Source organism: Coregonus lavaretus (genome assembly GCF_964263955.1).
Source record: "Coregonus lavaretus genome assembly, chromosome: 2".
Lineage (NCBI taxonomy): Eukaryota > Metazoa > Chordata > Actinopteri > Salmoniformes > Salmonidae > Coregonus > Coregonus lavaretus.
This window is the reverse complement of record NC_139989.1, coordinates 72,949,220-72,971,964: the sequence shown is the minus strand read 5'-3', so window position 1 is coordinate 72,971,964 and position 22,745 is coordinate 72,949,220.

Sequence of the window (22,745 nt, the reverse complement as noted above, 5' to 3'; positions counted from 1 at the left end):
TATATTTTATGTTTTACTTTGTAAAAAATAAGCTCTTATGGGACTGTTTTATTTACTATAATTCTATTACTAATTAAATGTATTGTGGGAAATGAAAACATGCTATGAGTTGCAGAAGGCCTTTAGAATAATATCCTTGAATCTATCCAAGTTGATGAGTGGGAAACAAACTGATGCCAGTCAGCCTCACAGCCGGCCCATCAAAACTACACCTGAACTATACCTCAACTCATTTCACACATGATAAGAGTTAGCCTATAGAACAGATTACATTGACAATAATCTGATGAGTGACAATATTATCAGTTGTCAAATTGTACATGAAGAGATGGACGCATCTTGTAATTGACAGATGCAGGGAAAGGAGCATCTCTTTATCAAATCCTCCTTCAGAGTCACATGCAGGTAAAACATTGTGATTTCTATATAGTGCTGTATCTGAAAGAGCATATTCTGCAGTTTCTATGACACTTACCTTTATCAAATAACTCTCAACATTCAAGAGGTGCAGCTCTATTTTCCAAATGTCACTTTTTTCACCAACATCCCTGCTGTTCATTCATTTAGCACATGACCACTCTAGTGTCAGCATTGCTCTGGTTACTAAGCAACAACGAGTAACATAATATTCTGTCGTCAATGGATGAATGGCCAAAAGAAACCAGATAGAAACTGATAATGATGGATGTGACTTCTGTTTTGGTTAGCAGCGGATGTCGAAACCAACTTGCTCAGTGTCTTTCCATATCTGGGGAAAGATGAAACCAGGCCAGCCGAGTGGGAGACTGTCTGAGACTGTGGTTTTGAGACACGTGGAGCCCAAAAAAAAAGACACAATGTCAAATCAGCAGGTCCTGCTCTCCCTCTTCCCCAAGCACCACAGCTCCCACTGGGGAAAAATATACAATGTCAAGACAGCAGGTCCTGTTCTCCCTCTTCCCCAAGCACCACAGCTACCACTGGGGAAAAATACACAATGTCAAGACAGCTGGTCCTGCTCTCCCTCTTCCACAAGAACCACAGCTCCCACTGGGGAAAAAGGAGACACAATGTCAAGACAGCAGGTCCTGTTCTCCCTCTTCCCCAAGCACCACAGCTCCCACTGGGGAAAAATACACAATGTCAAGACAGCAGGTCCTGTTCTCCCTCTTCCCCAAGCACCACAGCTCCCACTGGGGAAAAAGGAGACACAATGTCAAGTAAGTAAGTGCGGAAGGAAAAAGTCCCATAAAAACTGTGTGCAGGGCAACCGATTTCTTTGTGGGGCTTGCTCACACTAAGCCCCGAAGCTGTGTGCTGACTGTGGACCAGAAGCATAAAGAGAAGACGTGATTAGTTCATGTGTAAAGGCTCGGTACAGTGTCTGATACAATCAACACATTATTGTTTTATATCTTGTCATGAATATATTTCCACAAAAATGTATTTATGCAATTCATCCTTTATAATTGTTAATGCACTGGAGATTTTGTTTAGGAATACAGCAAATCATTTCACCTGAACACCTGGCTGGTTATATTATTATTATAATACTTTTTTCATTTGTACTTTGTCAAAATAAACTGTAAATCGACTTTATTAACTATATTACTAATTTAATCTACAAATACAGTTGATTAAATGGTTTACACTGTAATGTTTTTATTGTAAGGGAAACAGAAATAGGCTATAGGCCGATTTTGTAGAATTAACTGTTGTTGTTATTTTTTTATTGATATATTTCCACAAATATTTCTTCATGCAATTAATCCTTTACAATATATGATGCACTATTTATCAAGCGTTTATTTAACAAACCATGTTTGCACACCTTGCACCTTGCTGGTTGATATGCATCTGATGCATATGCTAAAGTGGACGCCTGTCAACTTTCTCTAGCGGGTTCTTATATGCTGAAAGAACAGGCAGTTCTAGTGTTAAGGACTGGTAGATGGGTGTTGCTCATGCATTCACTCATGCTGACCGGCTCCAGTACGTTGTTGTTGACTAAAGCCTCCAAGTCAGCCTTGACTTTTGGTCTGATAGCATAATGTACAGGTCCTGCTTTCAGAAACGTTGGTTTGCTGTCTGGCTTAATGCTAAGCTTCCCTGTAATGTTGTTCATACTACCCAGCTGTCCATTAAAGACTTCTCCATGTTTCTTTAAGATGGCAGGTAGGTCTGTGTCTCCATGTGTCATTGTATGCACTGATGGCCAGTCCAGTGTGATTTTCTCCAACTATGAACATCCCAGTAGTGATGCATAGTCTCCTTTCACAACATAGAGTGGCAGCTTTTCAGTTTGTCTGTTTACCTGAACTCTGACATAAGTGATGCCTCTCACAGCGACAGATTCACCTGTGTAAGTCTTTAACACGAGGTGCGCTGGTTGAAGTGGAAGGTGTTTCAGTGTATTTATTCTGACACAAGAGATACAGCTGCCCCCGGACGCACCGGCTGTCCCTCTAGCAAGGGGGAGACATAGTAGCCGTGCGGCCCGCCAGGAAAAAGTTAGGATTTTCAGTGTGACTTCCTGGTCTGATGAGTCACTCACCTCAGTGTTCTCTTACTCAACAGTGTGAACATGTCTATGTGTCTTTCGTTGGAATGCCGGTTTCTTGTTTCCCGTTTTTGTGATTTCTCTGTTCTCTTTTTGTTTCTGGAGACTTGTCCGATGTTGCCCTTTTTACCACAGGCTGGACAATCCATGTCCTTACACCAGCATGTTGATACTTGATGTCCCACCTTGCCACAGTGGAAGTATGTGACTTGATTTCCCGGTCTCTCACCCCAACCCACCCTCCAACCCCTCCTGGGACCACCCCAACCCACCCTCCAACCCCTCCTGGGACCACCCCTACCCACCCTCCAACTCCTCCTGGGACCACCCCAACCCACCCTCCAACCCCTCCTGGGACCTTCCCAACCCACCCTCCAACCCCTCCTGGGACCACCCCAACCCACCCTCCAACCCCTCCTGGGACCACCCCAACCCACCCTCCAACCCCTCCTGGGACCACCCCAACCTACCCTCCAACCCCTCCTGGGACCACCCCAACCCACCCTCCAACCCTTCCTGGGACCACCCCAACACACCCAACCTGATCTCCTTTAAATTAAATACTAAATCAAGGTACACATTTGCACAAAAATGATAATTAACGGTCAATCTATTGGGTAAAACCCACTACAGGAATTATTTTATGGTTTCAGCTGCAATTGTTGTTTGGCTAGCCCCATGAATCCTAGCAGTGGATAGTTCTAAATAAATGATATCTATAAAAGTGCTGATCCAATGAGGTGTGGTGGTTGCCATCTTAGTTCCAACATCTTTTTAGCTGCTGTCCAACCTGACAACATTATACGTCTTTGCTGTAATGGCAGTGGTGAATTATCATTCAGTAATAACAGTTTGGGGGAACAAGGTATGAGGATACCTCTTTCCAAAACATGCCCTTGATCACTCCCAGTAAATATAATTAAAGGAGCCCAAGGCACCTTGATTACATAGATCACACAGAGGAGCAGTTGTGATTTCTATTAAATGATGTTTTCTAGGTGGAAGGTATGAGATTAAAATGTATCAGCTGATGATTAGGATTGTTAGATGAACCCACTAAGTTCCTGATGAACTCAACTGGTGAGCCTCTTTAGCAGCTAGTTCCATGGACACACTGATTTCAATGTCCTTTGCCAAGGTCAGATGACTTTCAGTCAACAGTCTCTTTTGTGTAGCTTCACTCCGTAGCCCACATACTAGTCTGTCTCTAATGATGTCATTTAGAACAGCATTAAACTCAGTGTTCTGGTAGTTTCTTTAATGCAGCAGCAAACATTGTTACTGATTCTCCCTCTTCCTGATGTCTCCTGTGGAACCTGAACCTTTCAGCATTAACTAGTGGTTCTGGTGAAAAATGTCCTTTAAGTATCTCCACAATATCCCCATACGTCTTATTACCTGTTCTGTCTGGCTGTAGCAGGCTGCCTAGTAAATTAAATATCTTTGGCCCCATCACACTAAAACATGTAGGCACAATGTTGTCCTCATCCATGTCATTTACAAGAACAAAATATTCAATCCGTTCTGTATATGAGCTCCACTGCTCAATACTTTCATCAAATTGTCTGTTTCCAACAATTCCAATAATTGTTCGTTTCTCAATAAGCTCCTGATTGTCACTCACTTTAATATTGTCCTCAACCAAAGCAATATTTTCCTCAGTCACATGATCTTCATTCACTTCACTCACTGACGTTTCCTCCTTAATTCACTCATTTAGCATTTTGTTATTCCAAAGTTCATCTTCACAGTTGAATAAATGTCCTTTCCTTAATCGCTGTATGTTCCTCCCTTTTAATCATTTTGTTTTCCCGCTCCGACGTCCGTCTCCAGTCCTTTTCTGACGTCATGACGACGTTAACTCTCTTTCTTAGCTAGCTGGACTATGCACTTGCCTCTGCTAGCAATACACTGTGCTAACATTAGCCTAGACTGGACCACAGAAAATAACAGTTTTAAACAGTTGTAAAAAGCCACTTCTTCCAGACAGAATAGTTCCTGTAGATTCAGACTTACTCATCGCCAATCTTTTGTTATGTCTCTTGGGTTTCATAACCACGTCTGTATAACAATTCAATAATGATGAGACGGGAGACAGGAATCAGTTCAACCATTTATCTGGAACGTGATCATCTCAACACATACAAACCCCCATGATGCTCTGCAGCACAACCCCAATATACAACAAATACATAGATAAGTAAATGGACACTAAACAAAACTCATAGAGGAATTTAAATGTTCAGTTGTAGAAAGTAGGGCCATGGGATAGGGTCAGAAAGGTCAGTATGTTTGATAACTGGTTCCAGAGGTGACATAACAAGCATAAGGTCCATTATAACACAGTGAAGTAGAGGTGGGAGCTAAAAGCAGACATGGACAGTGAGACGGTGTGAAGAGGTCAGGGGTGAAACACTAGATCAGGACAGGTAGAAATGGCAGGGCTGGTTGTGTTCAGTGTGTGTGTCCAGTGTGTGTGTGTGTGTGTGTCCAGTGTATGTATGTGTGTCCAGTGTGTGTTTGTCAAGTGTGTGTGTCCTGTGTGTGTGTCCAGTGTGTGTGTGTGTCCAGTGTGTGTGTGTGTGTCCAGTGTGTGTGTGTGTGTCCAGTGTGTGTGTGTGTGTGTGTGTCCAGTGTGTGTGAGTGTGTGTGTCCAATGTTTGTGTCCTGTGTATGTGTGTGTCAGGTGTGTGTGTCCAGTGTGTATGTGTGTGGGTCCAGTGTGAGTGTGTGTGTGTGTGTGTCCAGTGTGTGTATGTGTACAGCGTATGTGTGTGTCCAGTGTATGTGTCCAGTGTGTGTGTGTGTTTGTGTGTGTCCAGTGTGTGTGAGTGTGTGTGTGTCCAGTGTGTGTCCAGTGTGTGTGTGTCCAGTGTGTGTGTGTGTGTGTGTCCAGTGTGTGTGAGTGTGTGTGTGTGTATGTGTGTGTGTCCAGTGTGTGTTTGTGTGTCTAGTGTGTGTGAGTGTGTGTGTCCAGTGTGTGTGTCCAGTGTGTGTGTGTGTCCAGTGTGTGTGAGTTTGTGTGTGTGTGTGTGTCCAGTGTGTGTGTGTCCTGTGTGTGTGTTTGTCAGGTGTTTGTGTGTCCAGTGTGTGTGTCCTGTGTGTGTGTGTGTGTCAGGTGTGTGTGTGTCCAGTGTGTATGTGTGTGTGTCGTGTGTGTGTGTGTCCAGTGTGTATGTGTGTGGGTCCAGTGTGAGTGTGTGTGTGTGTGTCCAGTGTGTGTATTTCCAGTGTGTGTGTGTGTGTGTGTGTGTGTGTGTGTCCAGTGTGTGTGAGTGTGTGTGTCCAGTGTGTGTGTGTGTGTGTCCAGTGTGTGTGTGTGTGTGTGTGTGTGTGTGTGTGTGTGTCCAGTGTGTGTGTGTGTCCTTTGTGTGTGTGTGTCAGGTGTGTGTGTGTGTGTGTCCAGTGTGTGTGTGTGTCCTGTGTGTGTGTGTCCTGTGTGTGTGTGTGTGTGTCAGGTGTGTGTGTGTGTGTGTCCAGTATATGTGAGTGTGTATGTCCAATGTGTGTGTGTGTGTGTCCAGTGTGTGTGTGTGTCCTGTGTGTGTATCCTGTGTGTGTGTGTGTGTCAGGTGTGTGTGTGTGTGTGTCCAGTGTGTGTGTGTGTCCTGTGTGTGTGTCCTGTGTGTGTGTGTCAGGTGTGTGTGTGTGTGTGTCCTGTGTGTGTGTGTGTGTGTGTGTGTCAGGTGTGTGTGTGTCCAGTGTGTATGTGTGTGTCATGTGTGTGTGTTTCCAGTGTTTATGTGTGTGTGTCCAGTGTGTATGAGTGTGTGTCCTGTGTGTGTGTGTGTGTGTGTGTGTGTTTGTCCAGTGTGTGTGTGTGTGTGTGTGTGTGTGTGTCCAGTGTGTGTGTCCAGTGTGTGTGTTTAGCGTGAGTGTGTGTGTCCAGTGTGTGTGTGTGTCCAGAGTGTGTGTGTGTCCATTGTGTGTGTGTGTCTAGTGTGTGGGTGTGTTTGTCCAGTGTGTGTCCAGTGTGTGTGTGTTTGTGTGATCAGTGTGTTTGTGTCCAGTGTGTGCCAGTGTTTGTGTCCCCGGTGTGTGTGTATTCAGTATGTTTGTTCAGTGTGTGTGTGTGTGTGTGTGTGTGTGTGTGTGTGTGTGTGTGTGTACAGTGTGTGTGTGTATCAAGTGTGTTTGTGTGTCCAGTGTGTGTCAGTGTGTGTGTCCAGTGTGTGTGTGTGTTCAGTATGTGTTTGTGTGTGTCCAGTGTGTGTGTGTGTGTGTGTGTGTGTCCAGTGTTTGTGTGTGTCCAGTGTGTGTGTGTGTGTCCAGTGTGTTTCTGTGTCCAGTGTGTGTGTTTGTGTCCAGTGTGTCCAGTGTGTGTGTGTGTCCAGTGTGTGTGTTTGTGTCCAGTGTGTCCAGTGTGTGTGTGTGTGTGTGTGTGTGTGTCCAGTGTGTGTGTTTGTTTGTCTAGTGTGTGTGTTTGTGTGTCCAGTGTGTGTGTGTCCAGTGTGTGTGTATCCAGTGTGTGTGTGTGTCCAGTGTGTGTGTTTGTGTCCAGTGTGTGTGTTTGTGTCCAGTGTGTCCAGTGTGTGTGTGTGTGTGTGTGTGTGTGTCAGTGTTACCATGGTTATTATTTACAGATTTATTGATGTTTGACACAGGGACACTGAGGACACCATACCCCAAAGTTCAAAGGAGTCATCATGAACCCTAAACCCTGGATAGAGGGGCTCAGTGAATGTGGAGTGGAATGTGTTCAGGTGGGTCAGTGTGTCAGAGGAGACTCTGTAGAAGGACAGAGTGCCGGCTGGCCAGTCCAGATACACTCCTACTCTGTGGGAGCTGGAGGAGGGGACGTCTATGGTAGTGGACTTATTATTGTGCCTGGCAGAGTAACTGTTGTCAGAGCAGATCAGACTCCAGGACTTGTCATTGTATCCAATCCCACAGTCCTTACCCATTCCTCTCCTGCTGATTCCTTTATATGTCACTCCTATACCAGCCCCACTCCCACTCCACTCTACCTCCCAGTAACAGCGCCCAGTCAGAACCTCTCTACACAGCACCTGTCCACAGCCCTCAAATCTCTCTGGGTGATCAGGATACGGCTGCTTCTCTCTCCTACATGTCACCTTTCTGTTCTCCTCAGACAGAGAGAGGCGTCTGTTTACTGTGTTTAGGTCCAGTGTGAGATCACAGACATCTGATGGATGAAACCAGACACAATTTTAGAAATCATCATCATCCTGAACACACACAAACACAGACACACACACACCCAACGGATACACACTCACACTCACATGCTGAACAAACACACACACACACCGGATACACACTCACACTCACATCCTGAACACACACACACACACACAGAACACACACACACACATCCTGAACACACACACACACATCCTGAACACACACACACACACACACACACACACACTGAATACACACACACACATTTCTAATGTAACAGGAACACGCCACACACACACACACACATTGTCAAAGCAACTCTTTGTAAACTTTGGTGTCCCTGATTTGTGCTTCTGTAGAACTACAGCTGATATTTAATATGACCAAGTAAGTAATGATAGTGGTCTTTGACTTTGACTTCACTTGAATTAAGACTTATTCTTAGTCATATTCTTCACAGCAGTCAACACTCACATTTTCTAAGTCCAGGTTTCATTGTGTTCTCTCCACCATGTTCCACACTGTAGCGGTAAGCAGAAGAACAGACAGTCATTGAGGGATACACCTGAACTCACACACACACACACACACACACACACACACACACACTGGACACACACACACACACACTCACACACACATTCAGCATATAACTTTGTACAAGCGGTGGTAAGAATGTTTGTCCGTGTGTGTGTCCAGTGTGTGTCCAGTGTGTGTGTGTCCAGTGTGTGTGTGTCCAATGTGTGTGTGTGTGTCCAGTGTGTGTAGGTCGAGTGTGTGTGTGTGTGGGTCCAGTGTGTGTGTGTCCGGTGTGTGTTTTCTTTTTGTGTGTGTGTGTGTCCAGTGAGTGTGTGTGTGTCCAGTGTGTGTGTGTGTGTGTCCAGTGTGTGTGTGTGTCTACTGTGTGCGTGTGTGTCCAGTGTTTGTGTGTGTTTTTGTGTGTGTGTCCAGTGTGTTTGCGTGTGTCCAGTGTGTGTGTGTGTGTGTGTGTGTCCAGTGTGTGTGTGTGTGTGTGTCCAGTTTGTGTGTGTTTGTGTGTCCAGTTTGTGTCCAGTGTTTGTGTCTGTGTGTGTCCAGTGTGTGTGTGTGCTTGTGTCCAGTGTGTGTGTGTGTGTGTGTGTGTGTGTGTTTGTCCAGTGTGTGTGTTTGTCCAGTATGTGTACTGTACACACAAACACACACATATTGGACACATACAGACACACACACTGGACCCCCACACACACTGGACACAAACACACAAACACACACTGGACACACACACACATACACACAAAAACACACACACACACACACACACACACACACACACACACACACACACACACACACACACACACACACACACAAACCACTGGATCCACAGCAACTCAAAAGCTTTTTCTGGGAGTGTGAGTGAGGAAGGATATTTGGGTTCTCTGCCTCTCCTAGCAGCCTGTCATTCATCACTCAAGCTGTTTGCTAACTCTGCTTCATGCGTTGCCAAAATAAGTAGCTCTGTTTGTGCTCAGACAATCCTACATTTCACACATACACACACGCACACCATTCACCTGCACTGCACAGGCCCCAGAAGCACTGAGAATACTGGGCCTCAATTGGCTCTCAGTCACTGCAGCAAATAGCTATCGCCATAATGAAAGGTGTTTAATATGAGTAGCTGTTTTCCCCTGATGTGTCTTTGTCAAACTGTGGAAGTTTATTTAGTGGTGAAAGTCATTCTCAATCATTTTAACGTTCAACTGTCTCGGTAATTAGCAGGTTCAATGCAGCGAAGGGGTATTTTGGAATGACACCCTCCATTATATGGTGTGCAAGGACTGAACACTCGTTGGTGCAACACAGAATGTACCGAGATAGAAGGAGAGATTGTGGGTGTCTTTATGCCAACAAAGTGTGATTCCAGAGTTTCTACAGTGTTAAGTAGCCTTAGTTATGTTATTTTAAGGACCTATCTTGTGCCTCCTCGCCACAGCGCTACCGTGTCCTCAAGCAACTCAGTGAGAAGAAGCTGAAGGGTTTTTAAAGTGGACAACTTAAACGAAAACCATTCTCTTTTTTCATGAGTGTTCCAGAAGACAGACCTTCATTGCCAGGACAAATAGTGATGTTGTTTCCAAACCAAACTTCAAGGTCTTTAAGTGAGTGTGTGTGTGTGTGTGTGGGGGGGGGGGGGGGGGGGGTCGGTCACATATTAACAGAGCTCTCTGCCTAGGCTTCCTCACGGCACCATGACAACCAATACTTACAACGTAATCCTTATTTTGAATATTTTTGAAATAGACCAAATTTCTTTTGGGCTGAGAATATAAGACTTATAACTCTGAGAGAGCATCCAAGGGCTAGAATGATGTATATAGAATGTATGACAAACAATAATTTTTAAATATAATTCTAAAATCTTCAGAATTCTGGGATTTTTGTCCATAATACAGAATTCAAGCCAACATTCCAATCTCATTATGACTCAACAATTAAGCTAGGCTACAACCATAGAATTTGGAATTAGAACTTGGCTACAACAAGTTCCAAACCAAAGAAAACAACCAGCATATCCATTCACCACACCATAACTACTCAAGTGTATATCTTTTTAAATCTTCATAAGTGGACAGACATCGCGGAGGAGAGGTGAGTTAGAACATAATAATGTGTAAAAGTGTTTGACTTCTAAGGAAATCAGTGAAGGTAGGCCTACTTATTACAATTTAATAAATTATACCAGTTAGCCTGAAGGTAACTGAAGTTGGAAAACTGGCATGGCCAGACAGTTTTAAGAAAATGACATGGAAAAGATTCAAACAAAATAAAAAAAATAAGGGATACATGTTTCTCCATACATATTGATGCAGAGAGAAGTCATTGAGATGGAGAAAGAGATGACTGAAAGTGAGGAGATGGAGAAAGGCAACAAGATGAGGGGGGAACGAGAGATAGAAAGACAAAGAGAAATGGAGGGGCTGCTGAGAATGAGAAAGGAGATTGAGACTTGTAACAAGGTAGACCACTACCGGTGGAAGCTGCAGAGAGAGGTGTTGGAGGAAGTCAACAAGGTGAGGGTGGAACCAGAGCAAGAAAGAGAAAGGCTAATTGAAGAGTTGCTGAGACAGATAAGGGAGACTGAGGCTTCTATTGAGGTAAACTGCTACCAATGGAAGCTGGAGAGAGAGTTGTTTGAGAAACAGAGAAAAAGTGCAGTGTCAGACAGAAAAAATATGGAGCTCAAGATGGCAAAGCTGAAGGTGCAGAACATACTGCACTTGGCCAAGATAGGGAAGTTGACCGTGGAGAACACGAGGCTGTTAGCTGAGAATGAAAGGCAGCGAGAGGTGATGGACAAACAGAGAGAAAGCGCAGCGACCGACAAACAAACAATGGTGGACAAGATATCAAAGGTGAAGATGTCCTTGGCCAAGTTATGGAAGGTGACAGTGGAGAACAAGAAGAGACTGTTAGCTGAGAATGAAAGGGTGGGGAAGGAGAGGGTGAGAGAGAGGAATGGATGGAACCTCATAAGAAATGGTTTGGAGACAGCTTTGGCCAAAGCAGACCAGGAGAGGAATCAGACCCTAGTAGCCTGGAAGGAGGACAGGGGGAGATGGACCAAGGCCAAGGCTGGCCTACGAAGCCTCTTGGATCAACGGGGGGAAAGATGGATGAAGGAGAAGGAGGAGATTAAGAGGAGGAGCACGCAGGCAGCAGAGGAGTGGATAATTGAGCTGAGAGAGAAGGAGAGAGCGATAGAGGCTCTGGAAAGAGAAAAGATGAGGATTCTGTGCCTGAATGGACAAGAGAAGAAGGGATGGGAGATGGAAAAGAGAGAGATGGAGAAGGAGAACTGGAAGATTACAGAGGAGCGGGAGAGAAAGAGTAGTGAAATTGAGAAAATGCAAAGGGACAAAGAGAGATGGGCAATAGAGAAGAGGGATGTGGTGGAGAGGATGAAGGAGGCGTACATAAAGCTGTACCAGATGCAGACTGTCCTGAGGTTCAGAGAGCAAGAGCAGGCACAGGTACAGTACTCCATTTAACCAGTCACAGTTCAGGGAGGTCATAAGTCACCTCCTAATGGTTATACTATCAGATTCAACAGATTAAGTTGACTGCATGCTAGAGAAGGAGTAATAATCATATTTCAGATCACTGACCAACATGTATGGACTTTCTCTTTCAGATGGAAACTAAACGCGCCCAGAGAGTCAGGGCAAAGCAGGAGAAAAAGGAGAGGAAAGAAAGAGACTTGTTGGAGAAGAACAAAGTAAAAGAACTGCTCAGAGCTAGAAAAGCAGAGAGTAAGGAAGAAGTGAGGAAGAATAAGGAGAGGGTGAAAGCCCACCTGGACGAGGTGGCAAGGAACTATAACGAAAAGAAACAGAGGGAGAAAGAAAGAGAAAAGCTGTTGAAAAAGGCATATGGCAAAGAAAATGACATGGTGTACATCCCAGACCTCATACTGAAGAAGATGTAAGAACACAACGCATATGGAAGAGTAAATATTATCAGCTAGCATTGGTCAAAAGTTCATTTCTATCTTCTTTCATTTAGTGGAATACTTCATCAATAAAATAATATGAGCATTTATTTGTCAGCATTCATTCCCATATGGAAGAAAGAACACACAAAATATGAGAAAAGTATAAGATGTGGAGAGGGCACGACCTATTCGAGAGCATCCTGACTGAGATGAGAAATTCAATGAAATAATAGAATTATGAAATTGTTGTGTTGAATCAATGAATCAATGAATCAAATTGTGTTTACATATGTTTAAGACTCACACTTACCTCAGCCTGTTTCTTCCACTTCATGATCTGGGTATCATTGCCGACCCTCAACCTGTTAACATGTCCTCTAGTGGCATCAGAACATAGGCAGATGGCCATGGAGTTCAGAGTGAAGAATATCTTCTCCCAGCATCCTCCCCTCCACAGCTCCCTCTCCAGGCATGTTGGTACAAACTTCATTTTATTTTGCCTGCTGGTGAACAAGGCCATTGACAGCACCATCCATGTCCCTCTGTCAAGGAGGTCCTGCTTCTTACGTTGAAAGTCGTCTCTGAAAGAGGAGACATTAGAAGGTTTCTTCTCTTAGTTTTGTCTTTTGTCTCAGACAAGGCTTACATGTCAGAGGTGTACTTACTTTACTAATTTACTTGTAGAAACGGTACAACTATATACAACATGTCAATTGTGAACTGATTGATATTGGACATCTAGTGTGAACATGATATTGGGTTAATCCTCACATTGTGGTGATTTCTCTACCTTTGATGACGTCTACTTTGAGGTTTCTGGCCTGGGGAAGGGTTGCTCTCTAACAGGTGGTCATCAAAGGTGCCTTCTCCTCTGCCCCACGCCAGAGTCTCACTCCAGGAAAAGGTCTGAAAGACCTCTGTCTCTACCGGTTGGAACAAGGGACCATCTTTTTCCTGCACTAACTCATTTTCTCTGAAAGTACTTAGAAATCACACAAACCTATGATCCTACATTGTATATATATGGTATGGCATATCAACTGAATTATAATCTCAAGTCTAAAAAAACAATCACTCTTATCACATACTTCTACTACCTTCCCTCTTGATGATGTCCTCTTTCTACTTCTTCACGTGTGACCTCATAAACAAAGCATGGAGGTATTGATGGCAATCCAGGTAATATCTGGCCCTGGCAAGGGGACCAGACCCATAGACTGGAGGTGTCCTCTTCACCTCGGGGACAGGGGACTTTGTTGGTCTTCCAGACAATCTCACCTTCTTCACCTTAGCTGGTGTTCCAGCCAATCTCACCTTCTTCTCCTTAGCTGGTGTAACAGCCAATCTCACCTTCTCCTCCTTAGCTGGTGTGACAGCCAATCTCACCTTCTTCTCCTTAGCTGGTGTAACAGCCAATCTCACCTTCTTCACCTTAGCTGGTGTAACAGCCAATCTCACCTTCTTCACCTTAGCTGGTGTAACAGCCAATCTCACCTTCTTCACCTTAGCTGGTGTAACAGCCAATCTCACCTTCTCCTCCTTAGCTGGTGTAACAGCCAATGTCCTCTTCTTACCCTTCTTCTGGGTCTTGGTTCTTAGTGTGGCCAATCAGCACGGCCGGCACAGAAATGAGGTCTTAGATGGAGACACAGGATCCAGTGGTCTGGCAGTAGGAGGACTGGTCAGGGACAAAACACTTGTCCTATTGTACCCTCCTCTGCCTTTAACTCATTCTAAACTACAACCTAGATATTGATTCTCAGACATATTGTCCTCACAACTGTCTGTCTCTCCCTATCTCTCAATACTCTATGTGTGTGTGTGTGTGTGTGTGTGTGTGTGTGTGTGTGTGTGTGTGTGTGTGTATGTCTATATAGTAAATGCTATATATATGATATGGTTATATATTGATAATTATATATTACATTTATATAAATGACAGTAGTGTGTATATATATATATATATATATATATATATATATATATATATATATATATATATATATATATATATATATATATATAATGTGTAAAACTAGCAGTGTGAATGTTACAACTATAAATGTTGTAGAATAAGAGTTTACTGAAAATAGTAAGTAATTAAGTGAATAATGGAACACATGTAGTGAATGTGTCTGTTTGTAAATGAAACCTAGGCTATACAATTATTGTAATATGTAAAATAAACATATCTTTCTATGATGTATCTTTCCTGGTTGTTATCTCTCAAAATCTCTGGACAGAAAATGTGCCAAGTCAATAAAGTTATGCACCACATTTTGTGTTTACTGACGCCTGTAATGATCTGCGAAATTTTGATTGGTTGACACAGCATCTGTAGATCGTGTGATTTGATTGGACATCGAGTGTTTGGAGACCTAGGCCTACGTCATTAGATATTCAATTGACACATGCGCTGAGTTTCCACCTTTGAGAAGGTTGCAAGCCACAGCACAGTTGATTAAGACGGGAAGATTTCTAGCTAAGTTGACGATAGAGTCCCCTGATGCAAACCAGGAGTACGGTGGAAGTAACTTTAGACAAAGATTCGGTTGGAGAGCCTCGTAAATGGCGTCCCTTGAGAAAGCAAGAACAAGATGTATGTCAGGAGAAGTGCAGTATTATCCCAAGGAGACGTATACTTGGAATTCGGAGGAGGAAAGGAGGGAAAGAGAGAGGCAGAGGAGGTCTAAGAGAGAAAGGGAGGAAGATTGTGAGCTTGAGTCGGTTAAAAATGGTGGGAAAAAAGGAGAAGGTTTGTTAAAGAAGAATGGTAGAAAATGTAAGCAGAGTGAGCTGAAGACAGGAGGAGAAATGGAAGTGAATGAGGGTGAAGTATCGGAGGTGGTAGGTGTGGTGAAGTACTCGGAGCCCGAGGCTAGCACTGAGGGTCAGGATAAAGATGAGTCTGTGACAGTAGGAGTGAAGTTTTTGGGAAAAGTGGACCCTTGCCTTTTGGCTGATCCATTTGTGGTTTCAGGGTGGGTGAAAAAACAGTTGGGTATAGTGGAAATGGTGAGGGTAACCAGAAGTGGTCTAGTGATAATTGTTTGTGTTTCTGTTGGTCAGAGGGAGAAGGCGCTCTGAGTTAAACAAATGGGGGCAAGAAATGTGAATTGTTTCGCTCTCAAGAAAAGGGCGCCATTGACAGGAGTGATTACTTGGGTAGCGGTAAATGTAAAAGTTGACCAACTGAAGGAGAAGATTCCCGGTGTTTGTGATGCTCGTCGTTTGGTGCGACGTAAACAGGGTGGCGAGAGTGGGGAAATAGAAGAGTCATTGTCTGTTCTTTTGAGTTTTGAAGTTGAGTCTTTGCCAGACAAAGTGATGTTAGGATATATAAGTTATCCTGTACGGGCTTATATGCCGAATACATTACGATGTTACAGGTGTCAAACTTATGGGCATGTGGCAGCAGTGTGTAGGAGGGAGGTTCCAAGGTGTGAGAAGTGTGCAGAAGGGCATGAGACAAAGGAATGTGTAGCATTGGGGAAAGTAGTGGTATGTGCTAATTATAGGGGTGCCCATGGGGCTTGGTGATCAGAAATGTCCCGTGCAAGAGAGGCAGGTTGAGGTTTTCAGGGTAAGAGTAGTGAAGAAGTTGTCATATGCTGAGGCAGTGAAGAAAGTAGAGGAAGATGGGTCAAGGGGGAGGAGTGGTGAGAGTAGGAGATCTGTACCAGTACAGAGGGATAGGCCAACAAGTGATATATGTTTCAGTAAGACTGGATTTTTAGCATTTATAGCAATGGTTATTAATTGTACTGCAGGGATGGAACGTAAGTCGAAGAAAATGTAGGTTGTGGTGGCAGCTGCAGAGAGGTATTTGGGTGTGGTGGCAGCTGCAGAGAGGTATTTGGGTGTGGTGGCAGCTGCAGAGAGGTATTTGGGTGTGGTGGCAGCTGCAGGGAGGTGTTTGGGTGTGGTGGCAGCTGCAGGGAGGTGTTTGGGTGTGGTGGCAGCTGCAGAGAGGTATTTGGATGTGGTGGCAGCTGCAGAGAGGTTTTTGGGTGTGGTGGCAGCTGCAGGGAGGTGTTTGGGTGTGGTGGCAGCTGCAGGGAGGTGTTTGGGTGTGGTGGCAGCTGCAGGGAGGTGTTTGGGTGTGCGAGACTTGACATCAGCAGAGTTACAGGGTGTGTTAAGTGGTGATGTCCCATCCTTTCAGGTTGAGGCCATGAGGTAGGAATAATTAGATTTAAATAGTGGAGTAGCCTGGTGTTCATTCTATTTTATTAATGTTTTGTATATATATTTTTTTGAATTTGTGAGTGTAGTGTTAGATGGTAGGGTATTTCTTTTTTTCTTTTTCTTTTCTTTTTCAAGCAAAATATAAGGGAGTTGTACTCCAGTCTAGTAGGTGGCGGTAATGCAACATATTGGATGCCAACCGCCGTTAAACCTCATCGAAGAAGAAGAAGAAGAAGAAGTAAGATAATTCAAGAAATCGGTCATTCGTTTTTACCGAATAGTTCGTAGTCGTGCAATCGTACATCTAATGGTAAAGTTGGTGTCAGTAACTCATTAGGACAGCTAATTGACCTGATGGAAGACTCCTAGTAGAGATACAGATGGTGTCAGTAACTCATTAGGACAGCTGATTGACCTGATGGAAGACTCCTAGTAGAGATACAGATGGTGTCAGTAACTCATTAGGACAGCTGATTGACCTGATGGAAGACTCCTAGTAGAGATATAGATGGTGTCAGTAACTCATTGGGACAGCTGATTGACCTGATGGAAGACTCCTAGTAGAGATACAGATGGTGTCAGTAACTCATTAGGACAGCTGATTGACCTGATGGAAGACTCCTAGTAGAGATACAGATGGTGTCAGTAACTCATTAGGACAGCTGATTGACCTGATGGAAGACTCCTAGTAGAGATACAGATGGTGTCAGTAACTCATTAGGACAGCTGATTGACCTGATGGAAGACTCCTAGTAGAGATACAGTTTTCTACTGTTTCTTTTGGATTTAATTAGCCTGTTGCTATTTGTCATTTTGTACTTTAGGATTTGACCCTTTTGCCGATCATATCACTTGGAACCTGTTTAACCTCATCTGAATTTAAATGCTTTATTTTCCCAACCTGGAATCTGTGACAAACAATGGACAATTAACTAGTGAGTAATTAATACATTTAAACTGCAACAGCAATTATCCTGTTATCTATGGAAATATTGTAAGGAACCATACCTGTATTTAGGTGTTTATTGAAGTGGCCTTTAGTATCTGGTAGCTTAGCCACTTATTTACTTCAAGTAAAGTTGATCTGTCCATCATTCATTCATTTATTTACTTTATTTCAGTTGTTTGAAGATAATATTATGACATGAATAACAAGCTGAAGAAGTTCAAGAGGATTCTTAGTCCAGAACTCCCAGAAGGCTTTGAGAGTCAGAAGCAGGATAAGGAAGTGGTGGATGCTGAAGATGAGAAGCAGGAGAGCAGTGCCAGATAGGGGGCTCTGAAGATCACACTGCACGTCCTGAGGAAAATGAACCAGAAGGAGTTTGCTGACACACTGGAGAAAAGTAAGAGCTGTCTGCCTCATGTTGAATGCTGTTTTAGAACATTTAAAAGCTGTAGCTAAAGTACAGCTAAAGTAGCTGTGTAACTCAGTGATATTGTAGCAGCCTTAACACAACACCTAGTGACCTCATCAAGTAGCAGCAGGGATGTGTTGTGTTGATTCATGTTGTTTTATAACAAACATTTAAAAGCTGTAGCTAAAGTACAGCTTGAGTAGCTGTGTAACTCAATGATTTTGTTGCAGCATTAACACAATAGTGAGAGAAAATTGTTGATACTTCACAGGCTCTAGAGATGTTAAAGTTCTACTTATTAACACACAAGTCATATATTCTGCATTTTTAAGGTGTCTAGTATGATTCAGAGAAGTTTCATTTGATTTCTCAGAATGGTCACAACAGGGCCGGATATATTTTAATATATATTTTACCAAACAGGCGCTCAAGGCACGTGTGTCTCTCTCTGTATCTCTCTCTGTCTCTCATCTCTCTCTGCCCTCTCTCTTTCTGTCCTCTCTCTCTCTGTCTCTCTCTCTCTTCTCTCTCTCTTCTCTGTCTCTCTCTTCTCTGTCTCTCTCTGTCTCTCTCTCTGTCTCTCTGTCTCTCTCTCCTTTCCTCCCCCTTCCTCTCTCTTCCTCCCTCTCTCTCCAGGTCTTTGTGATGTGTGGAGCTATAATCTACACGGTGATGTGTCCGGATGGGGAGGTGGATGCTGCGTTGGGCTTTGCCTACGTCCTGGCCTGGGTGTCCTTCCCTCTGTGTCTGGTCAGTGGTCTCATCTACATGGTACTGAGGAAGAGGGAATGAGAGAGGGAGGGAGGCTGAGGTTAAGGCCTCACACCACCACCACCAGAAGAACACAGCACTTTGCCCCAGGGTTGGAGTCAATTCAGGAAGTACACTAACGTTACAATTCTCTTCAATGCTTCTTAATGAGGTTTACCTTCTGAATTGATTGAAATTTAAATGGAATTGAGCCCAACCATGCTGTGCCCACTGACCACCAGAGGAGGCTGGTGAGGGGAGGATGAACGGCTCATAATAAGGACTGGAATGAAGTGAATGGAATTGTACGTATGTATTTGATGCGTTTGATACCCTTCCATTCATTTTATTCCAGACATTATTAAGAGCCTGTCCTCCATGCCACCAGCCACCACTGCTGACCACAGACCAGAGACCAGACAAACAGTCTAACTGGCAACCCACGGATACATTAGTCTGGTCCCAGATCTGTGTGTGCTTTAGCCAACTCCTTTGGATATACAGGGCATGACAATGAGTCAGAAGAGTTGGTTTAAACAGATCTGAATCAGGACACTAAGAGTTGGTTTAAACAGATCTGAATCAGGACACCAATAGTTGGTTTAAACAGATCTCAATCAGGAAACTAAGAGTTGGTTTAAACAGATCTGAATCAGAAAACTAAGAGTTGGTTTCAACAGATCTGAATCAGGAAACTAAGAGTTGGTTTCAACAGATCTGAATCAGGAAACTAAGAGTTGGTTTCAACAGATCTGAATCAGGAAACGAAGAGTTGGTTTAAACAGATCTGAATCAGAAAAACTAAGAGTTGGTTTGAACCACACAGATCTGAATCAGGAAACTAAGAGTTGGTTTGAACCACACAGATCTGAATCAGGAAACTAAGAGTTGGTTTCAACAGATCTGAATCAGGAAACTAAGAGTTTGTTTAAACAGATCTGAATCAGGAAACTAAGAGTTGGTTTCAACAGATCTGAATCAGGAAACTAAGAGTTGGTTTCAACAGATCTGAATCAGGAAACTAAGAGTTGGTTTCAACAGATCTGAATCAGGAAACTAAGAGTTGGTTTCAACAGATCTGAATCAGGAAACTAAGAGTTGGTTTGAACCACACAGATCTGAATCAGGAAACTAATAGGACCACATACCTGACCTGGGTTCAAATAGTATTTGTTTTCCGTCAAACACTTTGAGCATTTGATTACATTTTTGAGTGTTTGCACTTTTGGGATTATTCCATTGGTTTCATTGTGCCAGGCAAGCTCAATCAAGCCCAGCTAAGGCATTTGTAAGAAAACAAATCCTATTTGAACAAAGGTCTACATTATACATACCCATGTGTGAGTAAACTACAGAGAAGAACAGACAATCCAAGGTTCCAGTGGAAAGATGTACATAGTGTTTGCTGTTGAATGTTTATTACATGTCTACATACCTTTAGTACATAGTGGGGTTGAGTTGCTTTGTTGAGCTCAGTTCATTGTTAAAGCACCTTTAGTACATAGTGGGGTTGAGTTGCTTTGTTGAGCTCAGTTCATTGTTAAAGCACCTTTAGTACATAGTGGGGTTGAGTTGCTTTGTTGAGCTCAGTTCATTGTTAGAGCACCTTTGGTACATAGTGGGGTTGAGTTGCTTTGTTAAGCTCAGTTCATTGTTAAAGCACCTTTAGTACATAGTGGGGTTGAGTTGCTTTGTTGAGCTCAGTTCATTGTTAAAGCACCTTTGGTACATAGTGGGGTTGAGTTGCTTTGTTAAGCTCAGTTCATTGTTAAAGCACCTTTAGTACATAGTGGGGTTGAGTTGCTTTGTTGAGCTCAGTTCATTGTTAAAGCACTTTTAGTACATAGTGGGGTTGAGTTGCTTTGTTGAGCTCAGTTCATTGTTAAAGCACCTTTAGTACATAGTGGGGTTGAGTTGCTTTGTTGAGCTCAGTTCATTGTTAAACCACCTTTAGTACATAGTGGGGTTGAGTTGCTTTGTTGAGCTCAGTTCATTGTTAAAGCACCTTTAGTACATAGTGGGGTTGAGTTGCTTTGTTGAGCTCAGTTCATTGTTAAACCACCTTTAGTACATAGTGGGGTTGAGTTGCTTTGTTGAGCTCAGTTCATTGTTAAAGCACCTTTAGTACATAGTGGGGTTGAGTTGCTTTGTTGAGCTCAGTTCATTGTTAGAGCGCTTGTTGTTTTCATACTTTCTCCTCTGTGCCAAAGAGATAAAGCTGTGATATCAGCGTTTAGGGAAAAAGCCAACATTTTAAAAACCTTTTAAATTTTTATTTTGTTTTATTAAAGTGTAGTGTCAACTCCTAGCTTGTCATTGTCAAGCCAAACATGACAATTCCATAAAGAGTTGGCAAGAAAGCAAGAACAGACTGGCCATCAGGCTAGCCATCTCCTTCAGACAAAGTTAATTCATAAACAGCAACAGTTTTCTTGATGAAGGAAAATGGGGATATGTTTAGGATCCTTCATAAACAACAACAGTTTTCTTGATGAAGGAAAATGGGGATATGTTTAGGATCCAACTAATTATAATTGTGTTAATGAACGAATGAGCATTACTGTAAAAAAAACAAAAAAACATATTGTAAAGTGGTTTTCCCACTGGCTATAAGGTTAATGCACCAATTTGTAAGTCGCTCTGGATAAGAGCGTCTGCTAAATGACGTAAATGTAATGTAAATGTAAATGTTTTAAATCTTTGTGATACGCCAAATACAACTATTGTATTGGCTTCTAGGATTCTGAAATGAAAATGGTGCTTTGTCTCCGCTGTTCTTCTACTGTATAGCCTGGTTGTTAGTGTTGTGTTATTAAATGATTTTAACAATACTAGTTACGTGTGTCTTCTATGTGTGCCCTTTCTGTACAAAGACAATTTTGCGGCAAAAAACAACAAAAAGAATGTTTAGATAAATAAAAACCCTTGAAAGATTATTTCATTCATCCACTCCAAACTGGCCTGATTGACACAGCTGCAATACTGATGTTAACCACAGGGTGGGGCTGTAATGCAGAGGAACTGTTGTGAGACAGTTGTGGTATCACAAACCATGTGTGTGACATTCCACTCTAGACTTGACATTGTTTACAATGCTGACAGATGGATCTATAATGAGGTACAGAATACATATCTAGCTGAACCAACCACAGATGGATCTATAATGAGGTACAGAATACATATCTAGTTGAACCAACCACAGATGGATCTATAATGAGGTACAGAATACATGTCTAGCTGAACCAACCACAGATGGATCCATAATGAGGTACAGAATACATATCTAGCTGAACCAACCACAGATGGATCTATAATGAGGTACAGAATACATATCTAGCTGAACCAACCACAGATGGGTCTATATAGAGGTACAGAATACATATCTAGCTGAACCAACCACAGATGGATCTATAATGAGGTACAGAATACATACCTAGTTGAACCAACCATAGAACCAATGAAAGCTCTTGTGTGTCGATATCTTCACTAGTTGTTCCTGGCATCAAACTGTGAACAATCAGGATCAATTGAACTTCAGATACTCACCTGGATCCCTTCTGCTGGAAACTAGGCAACAAGATACACACACAAACACTAAATATTTCAACAGAAATCAAGGGGTACATTTAAATGTGGTAATGGTAAAACAAGGTCTGAAAAGTGGTTTCTAAAAACAAAACAAAAAGTAAAGAACAAGTTGTGTTTATCACATTGAATATGAACTTTGTAGTAGAGTGGAGTTGCTTGTTAAAAATCATGCAGATCACAATTCATCCAAACAACATCCAGTCCTTGCCACAGTGCTGCTGCTTGGAGCTAGGGTTGGGTTAGGGATAGAGTTGGGTTAGGGTTAGGGATAGAGTTGGGTTAGGGTTAGGGTTAGGGTTAGGGTTGTGTTAGGGTTAGGGATAGAGTTGGGTTAGGGTTAGGGTTAGGGTTAGGGTTAGGGTTAGGGTTAGGGTTAGGGTTAGGGTTAGGGTTAGGGATAGAGTTGGGTTAGGGTTAGGGTTAGGGTTAGGGTTAGGGTTAGGGTTAGGGTTAGGGTTAGGGTTAGGGTTAGGGATAGGGTTGGGTTAGGGTTAGGGATTGAGTTGGGTTAGGGGGGTGGAGAGAGATCCTACCAGGGATTATTTATGTATGATGTTGGTAGAATGTATACATTGGGATAGTAGTAAGGATCCTACCAGGGATTATTTATGTATGATGTTGGTAGAATGTATACATTGGGATAGTAGTAAGGATCCTACCAGGGATTATTTATGTATGATGTTGGTAGAATGTATACATTGGG